General features: G+C 39.6%; 1 pseudogene across 1 annotated transcript; it reads right to left on the bottom strand.

The window, feature by feature from the left end:
• Window positions 1–2156: 2156 nt before the first annotated feature.
• Window positions 2157–3311, bottom strand: LOC126960398 (uncharacterized; annotated as a pseudogene). Its single transcript, XR_007727995.1, has one exon. The product of XR_007727995.1 is annotated as an uncharacterized LOC126960398 (transcript).
• Between the last annotated feature and the right edge of the window lie 6875 nt (window positions 3312–10186).

Raw genomic sequence — 10186 nt, 5'->3', positions numbered from 1 at the left:
CTAACATAGATAGTCACCCCAATTGCCAGGTTAATCAAGGATAAACTATGTGTGACAAATGGTGCTGTCAATTCGTCTTGCTTGAGGACTAGTTATTGTTTATTTTGAGAACATGTATGTAATAGGTTGTTTCTGCTTGGCTGTATAAAAGAGTGAGATTGGCCAGGCGTGGTGGCTCACGCCTGTAATCCCAGCACTTTGGGAGGCCGAGGCAGGCAGATCACGAGGTCAGGAGATCGAGACCATCCTGGCTAACACGGTGAAACCCCATCTCTACTAAAAATACAAAAAATTAGCCAGACGTGGTGGTGGGCGCCTGTAGTCTCAGCTACTCGGGAGGCTGAGGCAGGAGAATGGCATGAACACGGGAGGAGGAGCTTGCAGTGAGCCAAGATCGCGGCACTGCACTCCAGCCTGGGCAGAGTGAGACTCTGTCTCAAAACAAACAAACAAACAACAACAACAAAAAAAAGGTGAGATTTCTTTCTGTCTTTGTGGATTGCCTATAGTGCACATCACATTCTGGTTTAATGCTTATTCAATAATGAACTGTTTTGTTTCTCTGCTTCCTTTGTGGAAAATTTTGGGGTTGAGAGATTCTGAATTTAATTACATTTCACCCACACATACTTGGGAGGGCTTGCCATAGATTACACTCCCATTTGGCTCTGTGACATCACTCTGCACTGTGTTTTGTCCTGGGTCTCTGGCATACCTTGGCCTCTTGCCCTAACTTACTTTCTTTGGCCCTCCCATTAAGCAATACGTCCTCCCAGTTTCCTGCTCGATTTCTAGTTCGTTTGTTTGTTCATTGTTTTCTTTTCTTTTCTCCTTTCCTTTTCTTTTCTTTCTGTCTCTCTCTTTTCTCTGCTTCTCTCTCCTTCTCTCTCTCTCTCTTCACCTTCTCTCTCTCTCTCATTCTCTCCTTCTTTCTCTCTCCCTCTCTCTTTCTCTCTTTCTTCAGAGTTTTGCTCTTTTTGCCCAAACTGCAGTGCAATGGCATGATCTCGGCTCGCTGCAACCTCTACCTCCCGGGTTCAAGCGATTCTCCTACCTCAGCCTCCCAAGTAGCTGGTATTACAGGCATGTGCAACCATGCCTGGATAATTTTTTGTATTTTTAGTAGAGATAGGGTTTCACCATGTTGGTGAGCTGGTCTCGAACTCCAGACCTTAGGTGATCCACCCACCTCAGCCTCCCAAAGTGCTGGGATTACAGGTGTGAGCCACCACACCTGGCCAAGTTCTAGTCTTTTCTTAATATGAAAAATTTCAGCCATGCTAAAGATTTCTACAACTGACTGCATGTGATGAGGGTTAATTTTTTAAAAAATCTTCAGTCCAGATTTCATTTCCAGATTTGAATTTTAATTGTCTATTGGACACCATCATAGAGCACCTTTTCCCATTAGCACCTAAAACTCACCATGACAGAATAGTGGAGTAGAAACAAATGATTTTGGTTTGGTATAAAAAAAATCTTTGTTCACATACTAGAGCTGAGTTTTAATTGTGATGATTAGCTCTGTGACCTTGGAAAAGTTATTTTTAACCTCTTCAAGCCTCACTTTTCCATCTGACAAATCAAAATAATAATAGTGTTAGTATCGTCATATGCATCCGTGTGAAGAGAGTCCACCAACAGGCTTTGTGTGAGCAACATTGCTGTTTATTTCATGCGGGTGCAGGCGGGCTGAGTCCGAAAAAGAAGTCAGTGAAGGGAGATAGGGGTGGGGCTGTTGTATAGGATTTGAGTGGGTAGTGGAAGATCACAGTCAAAGGGGGTTCTCTGGCAGGTGGGACAGTCGGGGGGGGGGGGGGTGGTGGTCACAAGGTGCTCAGCAGGGGAGCTTCTGAGCCAGGAGAAGGAATTTCACAAGGTAGTGTCATCAGTTAAGGCAGGAACCGGACATTTTCACTTCTTTTGTGATTCTTCAGTTACTTCAGGCCATCTGGATGTATATGTGCAGGCTTGGGCCCAGAGGCCTGAGAAGTATCAGTATTATAAGAAATAACTTATAGAAATCAAGAAAACAATTTGATTTACTCTAATATCAAGAAGAATGAAATTCTAGGAATAAATTTAACCAGCGAAGTGAAAGATCTGCACAATGAAAACTATAAAACAGTGATGAAAGAAATTGAAGAAGACACAAGTGAATGGAAAGATATTTCATGTTCATGGATTGGGAGAATTAATAGTGTTAAAGTGTCCATACTATCTAAAGCAATATAGATTCAACACAATCCCTGTCAAAATGTCAATGGCATTTTTCACAGAAATAGAAAAAGTTATTCTAAAATTCATATGAAACCACAAAAGACCTGAAATGGCCCAAACAAAAAAAATCTTTAGAGTGAAAAACAAAGTTATAGGCATTACACATTCTGATTTCAAATTATATTAATAAAGCTATAGTAATCAAAACACTGTGGCACTGGCATGAAAATACAGACATAAAGCAATGAAACGGAATAGAGAGCCCAGAAATAAACCCAAGCATATAAAAATCAACTAGTTTTTGACAAGGACGTCAAGAAAACACAATGGAGAAAGAATAATCTCTTCAATAAATGGTGGTGTGAAAATTGGACATCCACCACTGGGGAGACTGGACCCTCATCTTACATCATACACAAAAATAAACTCAAAAAGGATGAAAAATCTGAAACCATAAAATTTCTATAAGAAACATGGGGGGAAAGTTTCTTGATATTGATCTTGGCAATGATATTTTTGGATATCACACCAAAAGCTCAGGCAACAACAACAAGGATGAATAGGTGAGACTACATCAGACTACATCAAACTGAAAACTTTCTGTGCATTGGCTGGTTGTGGTAGTTCACATCTGTAATCCCAGCACTTTGGGAGGCCAAGATTGGAGGGTCACTTGAGGCCAGGAGATCAAGGATCACCCTGGGCAACATAATGAGATCTGTCACTACAAAATAAATAAATAATAAAAAATTAAATGAAATAATCAACAAAATGAAAAGACAGCCTACCGATTGGGAGAATATACATGTATAAATTGGGACTGTCCTGGGCAGACTGAGATAAATGATTGCTTTACCTTTTTCTGAAAAAATTACTACCTGCCCTTGGGGCTGTGTTTTCGTCTTACCTAAGAATTTGCCCATGGGTGCAACAGCATGCTGACACAAAGCAAGAAGGTTGTATAGTTCTGATCTTAAAGTGGAAAAAATCATCTGTGGTAAGGAATGGAATTGGACTTGGTGCAGCTCTATCTTGACTGGGAGCCATAAAGGCAAAAATGTTGAAGACTAAACACTCCAGCCTTTGGGCATCTACAGTGGATTTTTGGGATTGAGTTGCCGGACCTTAGGATTGCAGGTTTGGAGGTACTTTGAATAAAATGGAAGTTCCTTTCATAAAAACTATTGAAGCAACAAAGGAGGAAGGCCTTGATAGAGTGAAATGTTTCATTGTATTTGCACTCTGAGGTGCAGAGATGTTTGGAGAAATCTGTTAGTGGCAGGATGGGAGAAATTTGTCTTGAGAGCTAGAAACTCTGAGGTCAGGTTTTATTGCGATGTACCTAGGTAGGAATTTTCTTAATGCACTTATCATGCATGGAGTTGATAGCACGTTGAATCTGTGGCTTGATATCTTTTGTTTGCTTTGGAAAATTCTTACTGTTTTAGAGGGGGCAACCTCAAACTTACAGAAAATTGCAATAACAATACAAGTAAATTTTTTTCTCTGAAATGTTTATTGATAAGTGGCTGATATAATGCCCTATCACTCTTGATTAGTTTAATTCATATTACCTGTTGATTAGAAATTCTACAAAATCAGAGTACAATGATCAAAGTGAGGAAATTAACTTGAGCTTACTGCTACCAATGAATCTTCAGACCCCACTCAAATTTCATCAATAGTCTCAATAATGTTCTTTATATCAAAAAGATGAAATCCAGAATTAAGCATTTAGATTTCATGCCTCTTTAGTTCCTTTTAGTTTGGAAAAGATTGTCTATTTTTCTCGACTTTTATAACCTTGAAATTTTTGAAGATTACAGGACAATTTATTTGTAGAATGTCTCTCAATTTGATTTTTTCCTAATATTTCTTCATTATTAGATACAATTTTTGTAGGGGTGTCACAGAAGTGATGCTTTATTTTCTCATTGTGTCTATCAAGTGGCTCATGATTTTGATTTACTCTTACTGATAATGCTCAACTAAACCTCTTGATTAAAGTGGTTCTGCCAAGATTCTCACCTGCCAAGCTGCACTTTTTCCCTTTGTAAGTAATACATAATTTGGGAGAAGATACCTTAAGGCTACATAAATACCTCATTCCCCTTAAAACATTTCAATATATTTAATTATTTATATTAATATGGTGTCATGAATTCCTACTTTATTCAATGGGTTACAATTCTGTTATTGTTATTTATTCTGATGTTCAAATTGTCCCATATTTGGCTTGTTGGAATCTTTTCAAGTTGGCTTCTCTGCTTTTTTTTGGTCATGTCTCCATCATTCTTTGAGCATTTTCTTACTTTCTTGTACAAAAAGATATTCTGGGCTTATCTTACACTTTCTCTGCTCTTGCTTTGAAATTACCGTTTCTTCAATGAGCTCTGTTTCCCTTTCGAGGAGGATGGTTTTTAGAAACCAAGTTCTAGGTAGCATGTGTACTCATTGCTGTTGAGGTGTCGCTGCTCCTGGGCCCTTTCTGTGAATAGAGCTAGGAAAGTTCGATTATACTTTGTTAAACCTTTTTATCATGCCTGATGTGTCTCTTAAGCTCTTTTCTAAATTTTGCATTCTTTGCTTCTCAGTGCTTTTATTCTACTTCTGTCCTGTATCCAAGTTTACTTGTTTTCTTGCCAACTTTATGCAATTTTCTGTTAAACCTATCTGGTAATATCTTAATTTTAGTCATTGAAATTTTCAGTTATAGAAAATCCATTTGATTCTTTAGTTTTCTGCCAAAATTTACCATCTTGTACTTTAATTCCTTGGCCAGTCTTATAATTCTAATATATGAAGCTCCAGGGATCTATTTCTTCTGCTTAATTTCTCTCTCTCTCTTTCGATTGACTACTTATTCATCAGTCAATCAACTAGGCTAAGGTAGGATCAGAATCAGGAATAGAGGCTGTTTGAAGTTGAACTTTATTCCAGGTATAGCTCCTTGGGGTTCCAATAAAAATCTTGAGGTGTTTATCAGGACTTTCCTCATCAGGGGCCCCTGAACTCTAATTCTCATGTTTTTAGCTCTGTGAAATTGCCAATACCTCTGCTCTGTTCCTTTGCTTCTTGGCTGCTGCTTTTACTTTTGGAATCACCAGTTATAATGAGATTTAAAGTGGCCCTGGACACTTGATGTGACTTTCTGGATTCCTTCCTCTTCTGGATGTTAGCCCCTCCAAATTCTCACTATCTTCATATGTTTCTGAAACCTTTAAACAATTAGTTTTTTTTTTTTTTTTTTTTTTTTAATTTTTGGCCAGGGTTTTTAGTTGTTCTGTGTCAGTGAACTGATCTGAGACCACTAAATCAACCATTGACAGAGGGGGACTTCCTATTCCAGTTTGATAATTTTCTCCTGCTCATACCCAGGGTGTAGTGTAGTGGTGCCATCTTGGCTTACTGCGACCTCCACCTACTGGGTTCAAGCGATTCTCCTGCCTCAGCCTCCTGAGTAACTGGGATTATAGGCATGCATCACCACGTCTGGAAATTTTTGCATTTTTAGTAGAATCAGGTTTTACCATGTTGGCCAGGCTGGTCTCGAACTCCTGGCCCAAGTGATCTGCCAAAGTCTGGGATTACAGGTCTGCTTCTTTAATTTTCTGTTTGTCATTTTTTAGGGCAGGGACTTTTGTAGGGATAGCCTATCAGTTCAGTTTTCCTGTGGTGAGTAGGGTGGGGAGCTGTATTTGGGTGACGGTTGTATTTGTTAGCTGGCTGTATATAACAGAATCTCTACCTCTGCCTCCCAGAACAGACTGTTATCTCTGGGTCTCATAAAATAAGTCTTGACATAGGTAGTCCAGGGTTAGGAGGACACTTTCATAGTCACCAGGGAATCAGGTTCCTTCTATCTTATATCCTCCCTAGTATGTGGCTTTACCCCCTGTGGTCACCTCAGGGTTCATAATAGCTGTTAGGGTTCCAGACGTCACAGACTTCCTTGCAGTTTTCAAGGAAGATGAGGAAGGCCAAAGGGAAAAAGACTACTTTTCCTAGATAAGCCAAATCCGTAAAGGAGACTTCCTGGAAATCTCTTTCAACACTTCTGCTTACATGTCTTTAGTCGGAACTTATTCATAGGCCCTCACCTGACTGCGAGAGATCTTAGGAAATAAGTCTTTTATTCCAGATGTCCATGTGCCCAGCTAAACTCAGGTTCGTGTTAGTAAGAAACATGAGAGAATGGATACTGGGAAGCAACTAGTAGCCTCTGCCATCGTAGATTTAAGAAACTTATATGAGGATTTCTTCGTGTGTCCTGGAACTTTACTTCCTAGTAACGTTTATGAAAATAGAAGAGATATTTATATAAATCACAAATTTAAGGCACTATGTCCAAAGTTTTTTAAAAGTAGTTTTAGGCCGTGCATGGTGGCTCATGCCCATAATCCCAGCACTTTGGGAGGCTGGGGCAGGTGGATCAACTGAGATCAGGAGTTTGAGACCAGCCTGGCCAACATGGTGAAACCCCGTCTCTACTAAAAATACAAACATTAGCTGGGTGTGGTTGCAAGCGCCTGTAATCCCAGCTACTCGGGAGGCTGAGGCAGGAGAATTGCTTGAACCGGGAGGCGGAGGTTGCAGTGAGCTGAGATTGCGCCATTGCACTCCAGCCTGAGGGACAAGAGCGAGGCTTCATCTCAAAAACAAAAAAACAACAAAAAAACAGTTTCACAATTTTTAAATAAACAGGACTCCTCTGAGTGCTTACAGAGTGGATAAGAGGTACGGAGGCGTGTATTGTGTTCCAATATTGGTTGTCGATCTGCTTTGTAACTTTTGGGAAAGTCACTTTTAAATGCCTATGTGAAGTCTCTTTATTGGTAGTAAACTAGTCCTATAGAAGGAGTGTTTGATAAGCGTGAATAAGAGAACTTCTCTCTAGGGCTAAAGATGTTCTCTCAGTAAACCCATATTGTGAACACATCATTATGTTTTTGTAGGTCACTAGGTTATGTTTAGTGGTGAGTAGCTTTGTCAAATTATATAAAATATACTTCATACTAGACTGTTTAAGGTAAAGCAAATATTAACCATTATTATTGAAGTGCATTTCCGTGGGTAAAAATGCCTCGTTCTTCTCAACCATTAAATCGCTTAACAACACTTACCTCCCAGAATTATTGTAAGAATAAATTGTGACAGTATAAAAAATGTGAATGCTTAAAATTCTACTGTCTTGGCAATTTTCAAGCATACAACATATCATTATTAACTATAGTCACCATGATGTACAAGGGATCTCTTGAACTTACTCCTCCTGTCTAGCTGAAATTTGGTATCCTTTGACCAATGTCTCTCTAATCCCCTCACCCTCCAGCTTCTGGTAACCCCCACCATTTTACTCTCTGCATATATGATAACAATAATTCTTATTTGTAGGTACTTCTATATGGCTATGTAAAGAACCATAATGATGTCAAAGGGGGATTATCTTTGAAACGCTCTTTGTTTCTGTGATTAATCGGAAGTTTTGTCCATTTAAGTGATTCGCTACTCTGATAAAAATTCACACAATGTAACTGTACTAAATAACTTTGTTGAAAAAATATGGTTCCCATGGTACAGCTATTTTTTATAAATAAGTTAACCTGAAAGAGGCATGTTCAGAGCACTAGATGTCTCCAGTGTGACTGTGCTTCCCTTCAGGACCTTCCATTACTACCTGATAATACATTCGATACTACGGAGATTCTAGCTCATTATCTTTAAAGAATACCAGAAGAAAAAAGTGCTATTTACTCTTGCCGGGGCATGGTGGCTCATGCCTGTAATCCCAGCACTTTGAGAGGCCAAAGTGGGCGGATCACCTGAGGTCAGCAGTTCAAGACCAGCCTGGTCAACATGGCAAAACCTGGTCTCTACTAAAAATACAAAAATTAGCTGGGTGTGGTGGCAGGCGCCTGTAATCCCAGCTACTCGGGAGGCTAAGGCAGGAGAATCTCTTGAACCTGGGAGGTGAAGGTTGCAGTGAGCCAAGATCATGCCACTGCACTACAGTCTGGGCAACAGAGCAAGACTCTGTCTCAATAATAATAATAATAATAATAATAATAATAAAGTTTACTCTTAAAAAATGATTTAACACTGGTCCTACTGGAACCATGTTCTAGCATTTTCAGTGCCTTGGCCTTTCCTGCTGCTGTTTGTGTGGTGTGTAAATTCTGGGGTTGATATGAGTCTACAAACCAAAAGTACTCTTTCTGTCTTAGTTTCGTTGTCGTTAAAATGAGATATATCCAGTCGAACTAAAACGATAGGATTGTAAGAATAGGATTGTTCCTCTGGATGTTTCCTCTGTACTTGGTTTTCAACTCTACCTGAAAAGAATTTCAAAACTAAAAATATCATATGAATGAAAAGGGAGAGTCTGCAATTTTGAAGGCATTTCAGGCCCTATGGAATCTGTAGGCATATTAACTTTATATAATCAGAGATACAACAGAGAATTACTTAGCCTTGCAATATCAAGGTGATACAATTCTAATAGCACAATGGCATAAAAACATTATAAGATACCTGGAAAAATAATATACAGCATATAATAAGTAAAATTTATCTCAAAAGCATTTGTCCTTGGGTGATCAAACCCCAATATTTATAGAAAAGTTGCATATAAATATAGGAGTGAAAAAAGAAGAAGACGACTAGGTTTTCAAAGAACAGAGGAAATTTGAGGGGCAACTGTTTTTTTTTTTTTTTTTGAGACAAAGTCTTGCTCTGTCGCCAGGCTGGAGTGCAGTGGCGCAATCTCGGCTCACTGCAACATCCACCTTCCGGGTTCAAGCAGTTCTCCCGCTTCAGCTTCCTGAGTAGCTGGGACTACAGGTGAGGGCCACCATACCCAGCTAATTTTTGTATTTTTAGTAGAGATGGTGTTTCACCACATTGGCCAGATGGTCTTGGTGTCTTGACCTCGTGATCCGCCCACCTCAACCTCCCAAAGTGCTGGGATTACAGGCGTGGGTCACCGTGCCCGGACTTGGGGGGCAAACTCTTTAAATAGAAAAGAAAGCAATATGACCCTAAAATCCAGTTAAAATGGAATGTTGTGCTAATGAAAGGAACAAATCAACAGAAGTTGTCCAGTCTCAAATCAGCCCTTTTTCAGGTTTTTGGAACACAGGTGACCCCATTGACTCTATTTCTAGTTAAAGGAATGTATATTCTTCCTGCCACCCAACAAACAAACAAAAATAGACAGAAGAAGAGAAGAGAGGGAGGAAAATATACCAAAGTAAGAGGGGGAATAGAAGTGTATACCAAAAATCATACTTTCTTGAAGATTGGAGAAGAAACTCCCTTGTTCCATCAGCAAATTCTCCACTGGGGCTTTTATGGTGCCCTTGGCCATGTACCAAGGGCGGGTAGCATTGCTGATGTATAGTGGTTTTTCAAAAGCAGACACAGTTTTACTCAGTGTCATGACTGTTTTTCAATTTTCTGCAGACAGTGCTTTCTTGCATCCATGGGGACTGACCACTCCCTCCACCCTGCCCCTGGCACATCACTTGGTGCCCTTGGGTTTTCTGAAATGAGCCATTGTAAGTTTATAGTTGCATACGGGAGTTTGGGGAGCAGAGTGGAGTGTTGCTTCCTTTCAAAGGGTAATTAATCGCGTGTGTATTAAAGGCCACTGCTTTTCCCGGCTTGCTCTTTGTTCTCCATCATCTGTTGTAGGTCACTTGTGCTTTCGGTTTTTAACACCCATGTTGCTGAAGTCATTTCTCCAATTCATGATCCATGAAACTGCTTCAGCAGTGAAAATGGCACCCCTCAGGTTCAAGTCAACATTTTTATATTTCCCTGTAGGTCAAGATCCAAGCTATGGAAGAAATCAGGATATGTCAATTTTCCAGAGCAGCCAAGTTTTCTAAAAATGTTCCTAGCCATGTAGTTATGTAGCCTCACTCTCAGTTAAACAAAGAAAATTAAAAAGCACACCAGAAAATAC

Source organism: Macaca thibetana, chromosome 1 (assembly GCF_024542745.1).
Source record: "Macaca thibetana thibetana isolate TM-01 chromosome 1, ASM2454274v1, whole genome shotgun sequence".
NCBI lineage: Eukaryota > Metazoa > Chordata > Mammalia > Primates > Cercopithecidae > Macaca > Macaca thibetana.
Note: the sequence above shows the minus strand (reverse complement) of the source record. Positions and strands in the feature narration are given on the sequence as shown.